Raw genomic sequence first — 16581 nt, 5'->3', positions numbered from 1 at the left:
AGTTCACAATTCCGGGAGAAGGAGCGATTTCCTCGGTTCGGGTATGAGGTGGGTGCGGGCCGCCCCGGGGAGCCTGCACAGGGCAAGAGCTCTCCGGCCGCGCCTGGGCTGGGGGACTTCGGCAGGACGCGGGGGCAGGACCCGCGTCCCCTCGTTTTGCTTTCTTGAAAGAGGCCGGTTGCTTCAAGAACGAAGTTAAAAGGAGACTTTAGAATCGCAATTTCTTTCCCGCACTGCTGGCTTCTGGATAACAAGAACAGCACCTCCAGACTCAGGATCAAGGGGAAATTGTTTCCGGAGAACCATCATTTCTTGCCGTTTACAGCAAGTAGAAATAAGCCGCACTTGCGGAGAAGAAAAATACCTACATATATTTTTAACAATCAGCCCAAAATCAAAACCAGAATCTAAAAAAATTCCCAAACAACAACGACCTCCTCAAATCACAAGCCCACCAGGCAACGAAAAAGCCTCAAAGCGGAAGGCACTCGGGAGGGGGCCGGTGCGGTGCGGCGACACTGCCCGGGCTGTTCGCTCGTGGTACCTTTGGGCTACGCCGCGCTCCGCCACCACCGGCAGCGGCACCACGCTCGTCTGCGCTGGCCGGGACCACCCGGTGACCTCGGCGCGACTCCGCCCGGCCCGGCCGGCAGGTGCGCGGCGAGAGCCGGCTTCTAGGCCCAGGGGTAATGCCGCGCCGGCTTCGCGCCAGCACGAACCCGGGGTCGCTCGGATGCCGGGGGGCTCCACGGCAGCGGCACCCGTCGAGCAGGGTGACACTAACCGCGGCACGGGCCGCCAGGTCCCGCAGGAGCCCAGCACTCCCATGCCAGCTTTCCGCGTCCACCTGGAGCGAGTCCCTCCCGCTCCCATGCCACTTCCCCCCCCCTCGGCGCGCCGGCCGCCCCGCGGTGCCGGGCACGGCCGGGCACGGCCGAGAGCGCGGGGAGAGCGCGGAGAGAGCCCGGGAAGTGCGCGGGGAGAGCGCGGGGAGAGCCTGGGAAGTGCGCGGGGAGAGCGCAGGGAGAGCCCGGGAAGTGCGCGGGGCCGCGCTTGCCCGGCAGCGGCCGCCCGCGGTGCTGCAGCGCCGCCTGCAGGTCAGCGCGGCGCCCTGCGGCTCCGCCCGCCCCGTGGCGGGCCCGGCCCGGCACCGCGGGTGTCCCGGCGGACCCAGCACATGGGGATGGGGATCGCGGCGGATCCAGCACATGGGGATGGGGATCGCGGCGAACCCAGAGCAGGAGTATCCCCGCACCGCCCGAGAGACGGCTGCCGCAGGGCTCTGAGGAGCGCGGAGGCAGCATCGCTATCCGCGGGTGTCCGAGCGCTCACCTCGCGCCTCCTTCTCCTATCCGCGCGTCCCGTCTCAGGTTATCTCAACCTCCCCCCGCTCTTTCTTCCCACACCTCCCCAAAAAATTCGTCCAGAGCGCTGGATTCCGTCCAGGGGAGCAAGGAGATAGGCAGTGTTTGCTCTTGCTGCGAGGAAGAGATTAAAGCAGTTCCTCCGCAGCCGTGAAGCTCGGGACAAACCTTGACCATTCGCCCGTTTCTCAGCACAGAAATGCGCCCTGGGGCGGCAGTGAGGCTCCGCAGCGGCGCTTGTCGTGCCCTCCCGCGGGGCACCGTGCGCGGCTGCGGTGCGTGATGCCTGCACGGAGCGCTATCGGCGGCGGGGGCCGCGGTCTCTGGGAACTCATACCCTCAAAAGGGAATGGGGCAGAGTCTTCAGAGGGGATCAGGGGTGCGTCCGCAGTCGGCCCCGGAGGGAGAGGGGTCAGCGGGTACTCGGGCCGGCTCCGGCTCGTGACAAGGGAAGCGGCCGGGAGCACCGTTCCCGGTGCAGGGCACCCTGCCCTTGGGAAGTGACCCGAGGGCTCCGACGGCCGATGGCTCAGGGAGTGCTGTCGGGGCGCGTTGGGCAGAGGCCGCTGGACAGCGAGGACATCTGCGGTCCGAGCCCAGCCGCAGGATAACGCCGGCCGACAGACAGGCCGATGCGGCGAACAACTCGGCTGCACACCGAGGACTCAATTTTTTTATTTTTATTTCTTTTTTTAAATTTTATTTTATTTTAAGGAAAACAGTGACCGCCCGTCTATCTGGCATCTGGTTCCGCTGGTGTTTCTTGGTGACTAAATCATCACCGGCTTCGCTCCGATTTATTGGGTGGGATATTCTGTTTTGTGTTTAATGAACTAGTCAGGAAAAGCCAAGATTTGACAAACAGGCGTAGGCGGCCGGGGACGCGGCGCTTGGCAGGCTTCAGGGGACACCGCCGCTGCAACTCCCGCTCAGCGTCCCCTTTTCCCATTCTCGGACTCTGATCTCCGTAGAATACTCAGATCTCCGTAGAATATCGTCGCGATTAATTTCCATGGAAGAAGAAAGTAATTAAGCAGGCAAAGACCTCAGAGGGCTGGATACTGCCCGTGTCTCCCCCGGACGCGCAAGTCCCGCCACCCCCTCGTCCTCGGCCCTGCCCGCGGTCCCGGCGGCGGGGCTGCCCCTGGGAGCGGGGAGCGGGCCCAGCCGCGATACCCCCGACGGGCATCACCTCCGTAGCCAGCCCGACGGGTGCCTCCTCCTCGTCCTCCCCTCTCTAGGGAACACAGAGCTCCGGGGGCCTTTTGTTCTCCGGCCTCTGCCGAGCCCCGGTTCCCCCGAAGCTCCCGGCTCCGCGTCGGACACCGCGGGGTTCACAGGCACACGGGAGAAGCGTCAGATCGCCTTCGGCCAAGTCCATCTTTGCACAGCGGAACTTGACGCTGCGCCGCAGCTCTTACCCCGGTGCTATAGCGCGGTGCGGATGGGGCGGGGATGGCGCGGATGGGGCGAAGGATTGTTTGGATGGGGCGAGGGATGGTGCGGATGGGGCGAGGGATGGTGCGGAGGCGGCCGCCGGCGCTGTGGAGACCGAGGGGACGCCGCCAGTTGCGATGCTGCCGCCTTGCCCCGACGGCGGGCACCGAGCCCTATAGACATGGACTTTTCTAGCCTAAAATGTTTTCTAGCCCGCCATCAGCAATGAGAGGTTTGTGCCGTCTGAAGTGAGAAGATGTCAGGACATAAAGAAATACAACATGCCGTACCTTGCTATAGTTTGGTTTAAGCAACCTTTTGGCTAAAGCCTTTCCTGCCGCCAGCACAGAAACGCTGAGCAGGGCTGTGCTGTGGAGGCACAGACACCCATTGCACACGAGTGGGCCCCTTTCCCATTGCTCCACACCTCACCAACGACCCCCCCAAGCTGAGCCCGTGACTGCAGAGGGTCCCCAGCCTGACAGGCTCTGCTTACTCTCTGCTGGTGGCATTTTACCTCTTGGCAGCTGTGTCAAAGGACACCTGCAAGGTGAAGGTCGGCTGGGCTTTAGGGCCGGCTGCCTGCTGTATGGCCATGGGTTTGTAGACTACACTCCTGAGTTAAAGGGGGGGTTCAGGCTCCCATGAAGTTTTGCAGCTGCCTCAGGCTGAAAGAATCATGAAGTTTGCAATCTCTGAACCAACTGCTAGGGGCGAATCTAAAAGAAATGTTGTATAAAAGCGATAAATTGGTTTAAGAAATGCAGTTGTACATTTGGTCGCATGCCTCGTAACTCACCTAGGACATGAGAACTCTCAGGCAGCAGAGAACAGACCCATACATCTTCTCCTGTGGCATACATTAAGTAACTCCATTTCCTTTTAAGAACTTGCAATATCCCAGCGAATAACTTGGTTTCACAAATAAAATTAATATTATAGGGTGCAAGTCAACAAACAATAGAAAAGCTCAGAGAGTTTTTTCCAGTTGTAAACATGCAGAATCCATCTGGTCATTAGATACATCTGTGGGTTAAGCACTGATTTGTTTATGCAAGCCTGATGCTGATGATACTCTTAAACTGGGACTATTCTGTCGAATGCATGTATACTATAATCCCCTTTTACCTACCCTCCATATGCGGGTTTCCTGTTTTCAGCATGCATTCTCAATGTGTAAACTGTGGTGAAGGATATGTTATAAACCAGGATACTACAGAGCATTTCAGATATTTTCAGAGCATTACAAGCACGGTGCAAGCATATGCAAATCATCACTTACAGATGTGCACAATGTCTGTAGTAATCTCCGTGTGGGTTTTTTTCAGTTGTTTGTGGCATATAATTCAAAGAAAAGGACAATAATGGGTATTACAAAAAACAAACAGTTATTCCCTGGCAGATTCACTTCTACAATATCCAGACAGACCTTACTGATGAAAACCTGCACTTCTTAATAAAATTAGGGATTTTAAAGGTTAAGTTATTGCAGATTGCTGGAATACAAGGAAATCGAGGGACAGTTTACCAGGATAAGGCATTAGAAAGCACTTAAAGACACTGCCAAGGCTGAACATAACTCTATCTTTACTTGGTATGGTCCAAAAAGTATTTAAATGTATGCTTAAGATCATTGCTACCCAGGGTAGTATCTAAGCAGGTGCTTCAATATCTTCATATGCCAGTCATCTGCTGAATGCATGGTTTATTGCTGGTTTTAAATATTTACTTGATCAGGGATATTATTTTCAGACTGCCTCATAAAAATAAACAAATGAACAAAAGTTTATAAAAAACCCAAGAGCAGTTACTGTTCTAGGCAAGAATTTTCATCATGCCTGCTTTCATGTTCTTTTCCATGAGTTAAGTTGTTGGCACTCATATCTGTATGACTACCTTGTTTTTGCCTTAAGTGCTGGTATTCTCAGCTTCTGCTGCCACCTCATAGCACCACTGTGTGCTTCATCCTGTTGGATGAAAGGACAGTGGCACCAACACAGAGTCTGTGGATGCAATGCTGATTGATGCACCATAGAGATTTTGCAGTGGAAAGCGGTGTGAATTCAGCTTATGGCATGGGAAAAAGAGTCCTTTTTCTCCGTGAACTCTCCATAGCCACTGTGGAGAAAGCTCAGGGCAAGATTACTCCGGAGTACAGTCTAAGCAACAGCTGGGAAAAGGAAGAGATCAGTTCAAGAATAGAACTGAAATGGGCACTGATCAGTCAGAAGACTTTCTGGTAAAGAATACTCTTCTACCTCATTTTCTTTCCCTTCCTGTCGAGCGGTATGGTAGTTTCTGCTGTCTGGGTATCATGAGGCAGCAACAAACTGAAACCATGTGAGATCAGGACAAATAAGAGTGAAGACCCAGTGGATTTCCACCTTCTTTGCTCATGGACTTTTGTTTTCTGTTCTCATGATGGTACAGGTCCCTGCTCAGAGGACTGACATTTTGCTTGCTCTCTTTGGTTTCCTTTCACAGACCCCACAGGAGTATTTGAGGGACCTGGGATGATGAAGAATAGGATGAAGCTTGCAAATGGCGTTTTTCCCTGTTTAGTCTAGAGTAGATGGCATGGTCTGTCTCATAAACAATATCAATGATTATTGCAGGATTTATGTTTGCATTAACTCTTTCATTTATTTGGCTTGCTCACTCATGCTAGGCTGGTGAAAATTATTAGTTGTTATATTATTCTTTAAAATTCCCCCTTAGGAATTGTCTTCAAGAAAAACATAAATCCCATTCATTTCAGCACCAAAACTCATTTTAGCATGAGAGGAGTGCTGAGAGCCAAGGACATGACATTGAAGTAGAGACAGAACTGACTCAAGGCCTCTTATTTTCAGCTCCAGAGAAAAGTGGGAAGAGATACTGCCAGCCACAGTGCAAACTTTCCAGTGCAATATATATTCTCCTTTTCCACTCAGCTGTCCTGATAACTACCAGTTGCTCAAATGCAACCAGGAGCTTTTGAATCTCACTGTTGCCATGAGGCTGTGTGCTTCTGAACTGCTGGGTGCAGCCTGCTGGTGAAGGTACAGCACCCTGCTCTTCTGGGAGGCTGTGGCTGTGTGGAAGGGAGCTGAAGAGACCCTGGGGCAAGGAATGCTTTGGAATGACAGCCTCCCTGGCTGTGATGGGGGTGAGGTTCAATGGCATCTTTCAGGGATGAGGGCTAGGTGCATCTAGGGGCTTTCAGGGAGCCTAGAAAGAATGCCATGCCTATGGAGAAATGTGAGGAAATCTCCATCATTAGCAGAAATGCTCAGGACAGAGAAATGAAAGCTCAATTTGGAAACAGAAAAAATATTTTTCACATCCAGGAATGGTCCTAGAAGAAGACTCACAAAGCCATCTGAAGGGATTTTTTAAACAAAATGTACCTTGTGCTTGAATTCTTAAAATCTTAAATCTGAAAACAGAGAAGTCTTGGTGACTTTTACCAGAGGGCTTTGGTGGATACAGTGTGCTAAAAATTTCTATTGGGAAGAAGCATAAAGTAAGTATAACACTGTGTTTATTTCAGTGGGACCTGGCATGAAAGTCAGTCAGTGGCTACAGCATCATTGCTGACACTCCTGAGATCTAAAGAGGGGACCACCAATATAGGTCATTAGCTAAGGTTAAGCAGGGTTAACCCTGACCTTTCTCCAGTCTCCAAAGAGGCATCTCTTAAGCAAATAAAACCCACAGTTATTAAAGAACTCTCGAACAACTACAATAACAAAACAGAGTGAAATGGAGTCAAAACTGCAGATCTGTTTTATTTGAAGCATAATATTTATATATGACAGATACTGAAAGGCAGCAGAGCTAGTTTTAAGGACCATCTCTCTACCTAGATAGGGGAGGCATACTTTGAAAGCATTCTGTCTTTTGAATGACAGTGAGATATGAATTTAAGTTTTCCAAAAAAGAGTATTTTAATTCCTAGAGCTTGGAAACTCCTATTTGCTTAATAAAGAACAATATTGGAAATACTCACCGTTCTATTATTGTTACAGGTGGAGCCTGAAATGCTAAAAGGCTGTTCAAAGCATCACTTAAGTCTGATCTAGTTCAGCATTAGTCTCACATTATCTTTCCCACCCTCAATGGTTTCAAGATCCATAAAACCAGACTTCAGCTGATGTTTACTTTTACAGCTAATGGTTCCTCAAATCTAAAAGAACTTCTAAGGAGTAGATAAAAGCAGCTGCAAAAGTGATCTAGAAATAAACATCCAGAAGAAAGCATAACTGCAATCAGAGTTCCAGCTGTTCTCATCTCTATTTTTTATCAGTATTCTTTTTAATCAGGCACATTTTGAAGTCAAAGGCTTACTTCCAACAGCTTTTGTCCACATATATATACACACATATATATATGTATGTAAGCTCCTTGAAATATTACAGAAGTTCTGTTTCACATCAAAATACTGTACATTGTCACTGAAACTATTAATTTTCTTTTCCTCATCCCCCAGGTTCTCTCTGGGCCCCTCTTTTGCATCTGGCATGTGTACTGATACTCAAGATGACAAATACTGATAACTGCAAAGCTGCAAAGCTGCATACCTCCATAAGGCAAAGCTTAGCCAAAGTTAGTCATTGATTTATATCCCATATTCTGTTCAACAGCATAAGGGGTTTCTTTTCTAATTCCATACCTTTAATCCTTGCCACCTCCAACCTAGTGTGTGTCGAATTTCCATCTTATTGTTGCAGCTGTGGTTTCTTAAAGTGAAAGTATGCTTCTTGAATGCAGTGACACATTCTTCAGTTTATTCATAGATTTAAATTCTCAGATGTTCAAAAATGCCTGAACTCATCAAAATATGATGGTGTGAGATTTTTTCTGCATTATATGGTTGATACAGGGTTTTTACAAAACAAATGACAGGTTTGTGATGACTATTGTTATTTGCTCCAAATCTGTAGAAAGTATAGTAACCTAGGCAGAGATAGGTAAGTCCAAGGTTCTCTTTATCAAAGAGGTTACTTACAAAATACACAAGGTAGAAAAAGCTCTTCCACACATAAAAAGTCTTGTGCAGGTGCAGAGATGAAGGGAAACACACTGTGCACTGTCTATGTACAGTATTACTTAGGGTAACTTCATAACACCACAGTAGGAGGCAGCCCACAAAGCAGATCAGTTTCAGGAGAATCTGTATTATTTCAAAACAGGGCTGCAAAATTTTAGTATTCTTTTTAATGACCTTCACTGTTTTAGGAGAATACCCAGCTTTCCAGTGCTCTCCCATGAAAAAAGGACCAGAGGCAAGATGCTGTAAATATTCCTCCAGAAGCTTGCAAGCAAGTCCTCTGCATTACCTTCCAACCCTTTTGACAGCCCTCTGTGGGGCACTACTCTTCCTGCAGGTGAGCTGCTGAAAAGGACCATACCTTTGCTTCAAGTTGCTTCAGTTCAAAGTCTGGTAGAGAAACTCAAACCCACTTTTATCATCTTTAAAAGCTAAGAGGTTAGTGTTTTCCACCAGAGCAGCTGACACGCGTCCAATTCCAGGAAAAGGCCAAGAAAATAGCTAAAAGCAGTAACAACTTAAAAACTGCTGCAAAAAAATCTGCCAGAGGACATCTGTCAAAGTCCAAAGAGTTCCAGTTATGTATGATTTCATTTGATCCCAGAGGCTAAATAATGTACAGGAAAGATTTAATAATGTTATGCAGATTATGTGTGGAAATGTAAGAGGAACTGAATACAATGCCAGTTTGAAAATCTTCATGTGCTCATAGCACTATTATTGCTGCACAGTCAGAAAACAGCTTGAGCAACAGACTATGATAATAAAATTTAAAATTGGAATTGCTAGAATATTTACTCAGGTGAGGCTCTTTGATTAAAAAAAGATGACTTAATATTTTCTCTCTGCCAGGAAATTACCAGTGGAGAGAGCCCCATTCCTGTTTCCACCACATCAAGTTCCACTGCCACATGAAAGACTGATAGCAAAAATGTGGTAACCAAGGATCACTGCTCACAATATTTCCAAGTGCCAGTGCAAAGGAGACTTCAGCTACAAAATGTAGAACAAAAATGAATGGCCCTCAGCTATCTCTGCTTGCAAGTTTGAATTACAGCATCTGGCTCAACAAGAATTGCTGAACTACAGGTATGATCCCCTTGCCAAGCCAATCTGCCAGTGTAATGCTCTGATGACATACATTTTATTTAACACACTTTAAATGCTGGCACAGGAGGGATTGTTAAACAGGGTTCTTAGCCAGCAGAGTTACAGGTTTCACCATCACAAATAAAAACCAAACCAAACAAAAAACCCCTACCTGAAAGCAAAAGTAAACCTATCCTATCTGGCAATATCTAAAAACTTCTGTCTAGACTCTTCCACAGGAAGTGAGTGCAACATTTCCTAGACTTCTTTAAACCAGCACTTCAGCCAATGTTTTTGTCTCCCTTAGGGTAGTGGTTGTACTTTCACCAGCGAAAAATTTATGCTTAATAGTTTTTCTTTCAGTGGAAGGATCTAAGACTTTTCCTTCCAGTGCTAAGACTTTATTTCCAGGGAGTTTCAGTACATTTCTTGGGTTTCTCATTTTCTCTTGTTTTTCCTGCTCTCATCTGTTTTGCAAATGGCCACTGTGTTAAGCTTATCTAGTGGCCAAGCCTCCAGCTGGAAGAATGCCAGCAACATTCTGAAAAATCAGTCATCTGAAAGCATTCAGAGGACATGACCATCACCTTCTCCCTGAACCTCAAACATAAAACTTCCCTGATAAGCAAACAGTCCAACACTATGAAAAGCAAGAGGTTAATCTTAAATTCAGATATCACTTTAAGCAGCTTCTCTTAGTGACACTCAGACACTTTGTTGAATCCATCTCACTCTACAAATAATAATTTCTTCCCCCCCCCCCCCCCCCCAATGTTTGGGATACTGGTTTTACATATACACAGTAAAGAGTGTCTCCCTTATGATTTCACTGCAAATACAGGTATATTGTTGTTTCTCCTTATTTCATTAATTGAAATACTTTTTCCTCCCTCACTGGCAGGGTATGGTCCATCTGCTCCTGGCTTTTGAATTCAGGCATAGCCATGACAGCTCTTTCCATCAGTGTGACTTTGGGCTTTTGTCACACATCCAGTTGAGAAAAGTAGCAAGAGCAGAACAAATTTCTTTCACTTGGTAAAGGGAAGTTGGCAAAAATCCAGGATTTGTTGCAGGTCTTTATGTGCAGACATAGAGATCAAAATTCCTATGAATTTTGCTATTGACATTGTTGAGTTCTGAATGCTATTCAAAAGGAGGAGTACTTGGTCTTCAATTCAGATATTTGAGGGGAAAGTCCAAAAAAGAGCCCAAGATCTGCATAAAACACTCTGAAGACACAACATCTGGCAATAAATATTGAAGGAGCTAAGAAGCTTAACATTGCAAAAATAAAGACAGACTTGTCACAACATTTTATTTATTTAAGATGTGGAAAGAGCTGAAAGCAACTTCTATACATCCTATAGGAGAACCAACACTGTAGGAATGGGATGTGTGTGGAAAAATTATCCCCTGTTTGGACTTCTGTTGCTTCAAAGAGAAGGAATTCTGAACTTGTAGGAAATAGAAAAAACAAGCCCAAAGGAGGAAAGTGCAGTATGAAGACATCTACACAAGAAGAGACTGCCCCTTGCAGTAACCTTATTTTGGAAAGAGAGCTGACAAGAGGGAGTCCTGCTGTCTGCTGCAGTATCTGTCTGAAGGGCTGGTTCAGTCAGCACTGACAGACAGACATCCTGAGAGCCTGCTGGGAAAAGTCTTTCCCAGCTTCCAGGGGTCCCAGTGCCTCAGTGCTGTGGGATGTGCTACTGCCCACAGCATGAAGGTGCTGAACATCAGTCAAACACTTTCCATTCAGAGAAACCAGAGGACACAGAAAGCAGAGAGGTGGGAATGCATGATGGAGCTAGAAGAGGTATCATAGTGCATAAGGTAAATGTTTTCCTGGAAAAGAAAAAAAGTCATATACTTAATACTGTTTTCTTAGAGAATATAGTATATCTTAGCTTATTTATTTTGACTAAAGGGGAATATATTTAGGAGGGAGCTACATTTAAGTGAATTTAGTAAAAATTAAAATTAAAACAATAGTTACCCAGGTTTAAACAGACACAGTTCTAGGGGTGTCTGTTGCTGGTGATTTACATGGGCTGCAGGTCAGCCTGGTACAATCATTTGTTGATTAAACAAACCTCCTTGAGGCCAAGGAATCTGAATAACAGCAATGAGGCTTCCTCCAGCTCCTAATGAGCAGCATAAGGTCCTGTACTAGCTTTCCTGTCCTAGGACTGAGCCAAACAAACAAAAAGTAGAATTTCTGGAATCCATTGCATTTCTGAAGGGCATTATTTAAAAATTAGACCACAGAAGATTATTATCACAGGCATACCACTTTAGAATAGCTTTCCTAGAAGCAAAGCAACTTTGGGGAAAACCTCTCAAACAATCCCTCTTACAGTAAGACACCTGTTCTCCTTAAAGCACTTTTTTAGTGGAAGTTGCCCCAGCTGAATTAAATTTGTTTCCCTTGGGCCTGCATTTTCTTTAGCCAACACAACAGCTGCACCATGTGGAGATGAGCCACAAGAAGTGTAACAACACATGTTTGTGATTGCAGTATCAGCTTTGGCAGATTTCAGTGCAGAGGTCTTTAACTGCCTTCTATTAGAGAGCCAGTTTTGCAATATATACAACATTTTGCAAAGTAGTAGCAGTAATAGAGATATGGCTCTGTGCATTTCTTATGCATACTGGTACAGTAAAACCAGAAAGGAACTGATTGTTATAGCTATAAATATTGTATTAAGTACAACCTTTTTCTTTGGATGTAAAGTAGGAACAGAACAGAAGGATGGGTTAACTGCAATAAAATCCCCTGAAGTTCCTGAGCTAGCTGCTACCCAGTCCTGCAACCATTCAAAATGTGCACTAATGCTGCTATTTTAAAGCTGTACTAAGTTTAATCTCTCCAAGAAATTACTGAATTCCTGAAAAATAATGCATAATCTTGTTTCAATGTGCTTTTTCCTCCCTTAATTTCAAGAACATTTGCCAAAAACTGGTCTTGTGTAGCCTAATGCAATATATATTTTAGAACACAGTTTTGAACATTGCTTTTGAGGCATTTAATTTAGAGCTTTTGAGTATCACACCCATCAAAATGAGATACTTGTTTTTGAAAGACCATTTGGAAAGGTCAAGAAAAAATGCCAATAACATTTGAGTCAAGTGTTTATCATGTGTTGTTCCTGTTACTTTAGGTAAAATTAGTGCTGTTTATATTTGTGGGTATACTAACACAGTTGTGTGGTTTTAATCTTCCTACACATTTTCTCACTTAAAATTACTATACCATTGCAATGCATATTATACATAGATATTGTAATGCATAATTCATTAGCAGGCAATGCATATTATACAACATGGCATAAGTGTTCCTGTGACTAGGAACAGCAGATTTTCCCATTGTCTAAAATTTCAGATGTTTAGTATCTATTCCACAATAAGAGGACCAGTTCTAGACTGTTTGTCTTCTCTGACTGCATAATTTCTGATCTAATGAACCAATGGCACATTTCTGAGAGGTTATTTCAAATAAATGGTAGTGTCTAATATGATCTGTCTCCAATCTTGAGTTTTTCTCCATCCTCTTGGGAGATGAAACGAGTCAAGCATGGAAACACTAGTCAAGCAAAAATCTGCCTTTATATTAACACTCCCATGAGAAGATTAGACAGGACTCTCCTTTAAGGACTGTTCCTCAAAATAGAATATTTGAAAGAAAGAATCTGCAGATGTCAACAGATTTTAGATGAGGTCCTAGAGACATTCTACTTAGTTTCAACTGCACAGAGCAGTGATTTGCAATCTATTAACCTTGCTGAAGGAGACACAGCATATAACATGTAACTTGGCTCTTTTGTTCTGTTTCAGATTTCCTTGTTTAACTTAGTATTAAAATTAGCACATCCATTTTACAATTAGCTTTAAGGAATTTATACTGCATATTGTTAATCTGGTAAGGGCAGCTTAATACCACCAGTATAACAAATTAGATCATGGAACTACAGAAGAGCTCAAGGATGAAGCAATAAACGTTTTTTACCAGCCTGTTCAAGGTTGCACAAAAACATTAAGCTCTCTCTTGTTTAGAAGACATTGAAACGTGATATATGAACACAAGAAAGTAAAAGAAGTAATGCCTTTAAATCTTAAAACGATTAGCAGTTTTATTCTGTAGGGATCTATGGGAGGAGATGTACTCCACCCTGAGGAAGATAAAAGACCTTAGTTTTCTCAACTGGAAGGAGTGATTCATGTTAGGTGGAAGTGGTATGCATGTGATATTCCTTATGTGGCAAATTAACTGTTTCTATTAAAAAAGCTCCTAGCATATGGAATTGCTCTATTTTCCTCAGCTCTGAAAGAAAATTATTCCACCAAAATTTTTTTAATTTTTGCTAACACCAGGCTGGGTAAAAATGGGCTGTTTTGATGGCTGTTGATAAATTCTTTTGTGGTATTAAAGAAATCCATTAATCATCCACTAAGAAAATTATTTTTAAGGAAGGAAAAAGCTTAGTTCTCAAATGTAATGAGGTTAATTATCTCTCTGGATAGTAACTTGCTCTATCTTTTGCTGTGGTTTTATAGCATTACCTATGTACACTTTAGTCACTATGAAGTATTGTTTTCAGCAGAAAATTCCCCTGCTCAGTAGTGACAGCAGTTTAAGGACCCAGCCTGGATAGTGGTGAGGATGCCATAAAACTCTCCCCTTTTGGACCAAACCAAACCTGCTTGGAGGAGACTCAAATGAATGCATTGTACAAAGCCAGTTCTGTGAAAATTCATAATTTGCTGCTTTGCTGTTTCTTTAGCACACAGGCTGCTGTGGGGAAGGCTTTCCACTGCATTTAAGTGCAAAATTAGAATGTAAATGAACATTTTTCTTGTTTAGACTTTAGTCCCACTTTCACAGTCAGTCATGAAATGGCTGTTATGTCCCTGAATACTTTTTTTTTTTTGGGGGGGGGTGGTGGTGGTGGTGAAGTTTTAAGACTGGAATTGTATTTAGGTTTTGGGATTTTTCTTTTCTTTTTTTTTTTTTTAAGTGTGACTGTACATGTTACACAAGTAGCTCATTTGGACTTGAATTATGGTCTTCTGGCATGTTTCAGTTGGGAAAGTTGGAAAAAACTAAGAAACTGAAATGTGGTTTCTGGATCGTAAAGCATTTAGATGAGTGATTCTTCCTCATAAAAACACTTGTTTTTTAATATTTATGAAGCAAGTTGGAGATGCACTTCAGAAATAAATAGGAAGGGTTTTACTAAAACTCTGTAACTGAATAAACTGTAAGCACTTCATGGCATTGCTTTTCTAGTGCTCAGTATTCACAAAGTGCTTTCCAGTTGTACTGAGTTCTTATTTTTTACATACTTATACTTCTCTTCCAGCACTTAGGTGAAAGGACCACAAGGGCAAGGAAACTTCCCTCCTTTGAATCTGAAAGAATTGGTCTTTTTAGCCTCCAGAAAGATTTATTACTAAAAATTGTAAAAAATAAAAAAAATTCCTTATCTTCCCTAAGTATTTCTGCCATGTATTATTAAAATTCTCAGCTCAGGAGCTAAAGGAAGATAGGTGGTGGAAGCCTTGGGCATAAGGCTGTACATAGTCACGTACTTGAAGTTGGTTTCATGAAGTACTTGCTTCATCAAGTAATGATGATTCAGTCTTTCTTTTGTTATTGATACTAGTTTCCACCCCTAGTACAGGCATCAAGGCTTGCTAGTTAAACGTTATTTATTTATTCTCCAGGGTGTGAGCACACTTCTTAGCACACTGGAGAGCAGATGGTTGCTCTCAGAAAGAGGAGGAGTATTTTTGTGCAGAAGGGAATCCAGAGTAACTCTCAGTATTACCACAACAACAGTAATTGTTTCACAAACCAAAACGAGATTTTTTTTTTCACATTAACGCCAATCTGTAGATCCCATGAGCACAATCAATGCAGCTGTAGCACAGACCGGAATATCTTCTGTGGTCAACTGTAAATAGCAACTCTGTATCCATGGTTTATTTTTACCATAGTGTGCTATAATAGGAAAAATAGCAAATGGTAAGTCTATATATAGCCTGTTACCAAGACTGTGAGCTAAATGGTTAGTCAACAGTAAAATCCCATCCTAATCAACAAATGGCTTTAGGTCCAGTAATAATATTTTGAATATCAAAATAATGTATACCAGGCAGTGAGAGGAATTGCAGTAGTGCAGCTAATATTTTATGGGATTTTTGTGGATCTTTTAATTGTTAAGTAGGAATTTTGTGAATCACGGGTTTTTTTTATTAGATTAGATATGGAGAGTAGAATCTATATTGATGCACTTATTGTGCCTGACTTTTTATTTTCTTTCTCTTTCTTTTGTTTGACCAGCAAAAATTAATTTTTCTTTTAGTGATATAATTTGACTATTAAATTGTGAATAGTTCAGGAAAGGAGACCCTCCTCCCTCTGCCTTGCTCTTTATTCCTAAACTTGCCTAAAAACTCACTATAGAAAATTATAAATTTTATTCCAGACTTGAAAATACGCTGTTCCTTTATATTTTATTTTTAACTATTTTTTGACTGACAAGGTTAGGAAAGTATATAACAAATTCTTAGATAAGTCTTCAAGGTTACTTCACATTAGACATGATAGGTAGGAAGAAAATACAGGCAGAAGTCATTTTTCCTTATCTTTTGTATAAACAAGCTGGTATTTCATTCAAGGCCTTTTCCTTAACTTTCAGCATACCAGATCACTATCAGGCAGTCACAGGGAGAGACATGCAAACATGTTGTTGTTGACTATTTATCTACTGAATTTATGAATTGGATTCCAAGGAAAGCAGGCTCCTGCATTCATTTCATCCTTGTGCTTGCCTGCCATCCCCTGCCTTTCTCCCCTTCACAATCATTTGTGACTTATCTTACTAGTCTTAACATGTTTCATGAAAAGTTGGAGGTGTGCAATTATAGTAAGTTCCTATTTTTACAGAAATCAAGGGTAGAGGAGACAATGCCCTGCTTTTGGGGCTGTCTATCCCTGGGAGACAGAGAAAACAAAGGGAAACTCTGTTCTTATCTGGGTTTGGGACCACACTGTGGACTGGCCTTCAGCCCTCTCCTGTGAGCCAAACACCTTCTCCTGTGAGGCAATCTGCAGGTGTGATGGAGACACAGCATCCTTGGAACTCTGGGGGGCAATGCCAGAGTGGGCCAAGGCATGGTGAGACATCAGTGATGTGGAGGGTTTTGAGGATGATAGAGCTGGGAGAGTGCCTGGGGATCTATATGGATTTTGTCAGTTTTGGTGTGCCAAGCAGCTGAATGGAACTACTGTGAGATAATAATTTCATATCAAGGGAGAGAGCACTGAGGACCCTGTGCCCTGCTCTTTCTGTGTGAAAGAAATGAGGGGTACCATGGTGAAAGAGTAGAAAGCACGTGGGAAAAAGAGCTGGCCTGTGAAAAGCACCACAGACATGATGAAGGACTAGGGATGTTTCCTTAGGGGAGTGTTCATGACAAGTGTCTCTTGGAAAACATGCACTATTGATTAATTCTGCTGGTTTACAGTAGCATCATGTATTCATTGAACTTTGTTAAAATGAGCTTGATCTAATACCTTCTGAAGTAAGTGCTGCTTTTATTTGCTATCAAAGGAACGAGATAAGGTCCCTGCTATAACATAGGTAATTTATTTGC

General features: G+C 43.7%; 2 long non-coding RNA genes across 3 annotated transcripts; one reads left to right on the top strand and one right to left on the bottom strand.

The window, feature by feature from the left end:
- The first annotated feature begins 7271 nt into the window (after positions 1-7271).
- LOC306800622 lies at positions 7272-8897 on the top strand. Its single transcript, XR_013773882.1, has 3 exons — positions 7272-7388; positions 8022-8170; positions 8686-8897. It is a non-coding gene; the product is annotated as an uncharacterized lncRNA (long non-coding RNA).
- A 1326-nt stretch (positions 8898-10223) lies between these two features.
- On the bottom strand, positions 10224-11456 carry LOC306800588. 2 transcript variants are annotated; one of them, XR_013773864.1, is made up of 3 exons: positions 11213-11438; positions 10969-11111; positions 10224-10767 (listed from the first exon to the last, which is right to left on the bottom strand). It is a non-coding gene; the product is annotated as an uncharacterized lncRNA (long non-coding RNA). The 2 variants fall into 2 exon arrangements; XR_013773863.1 differs by having other exon boundaries at positions 10969-11456.
- Positions 11457-16581: the final 5125 nt, after the last annotated feature.

This window comes from Erithacus rubecula (assembly GCF_903797595.1).
Source record: "Erithacus rubecula genome assembly, chromosome: 3".
In the NCBI taxonomy this organism is placed as follows: Eukaryota; Metazoa; Chordata; class Aves; order Passeriformes; family Muscicapidae; genus Erithacus; species Erithacus rubecula.
The sequence above is the reverse complement of the archived record's forward strand: the minus strand, read 5'-3'. Positions and strand labels throughout refer to the sequence as shown.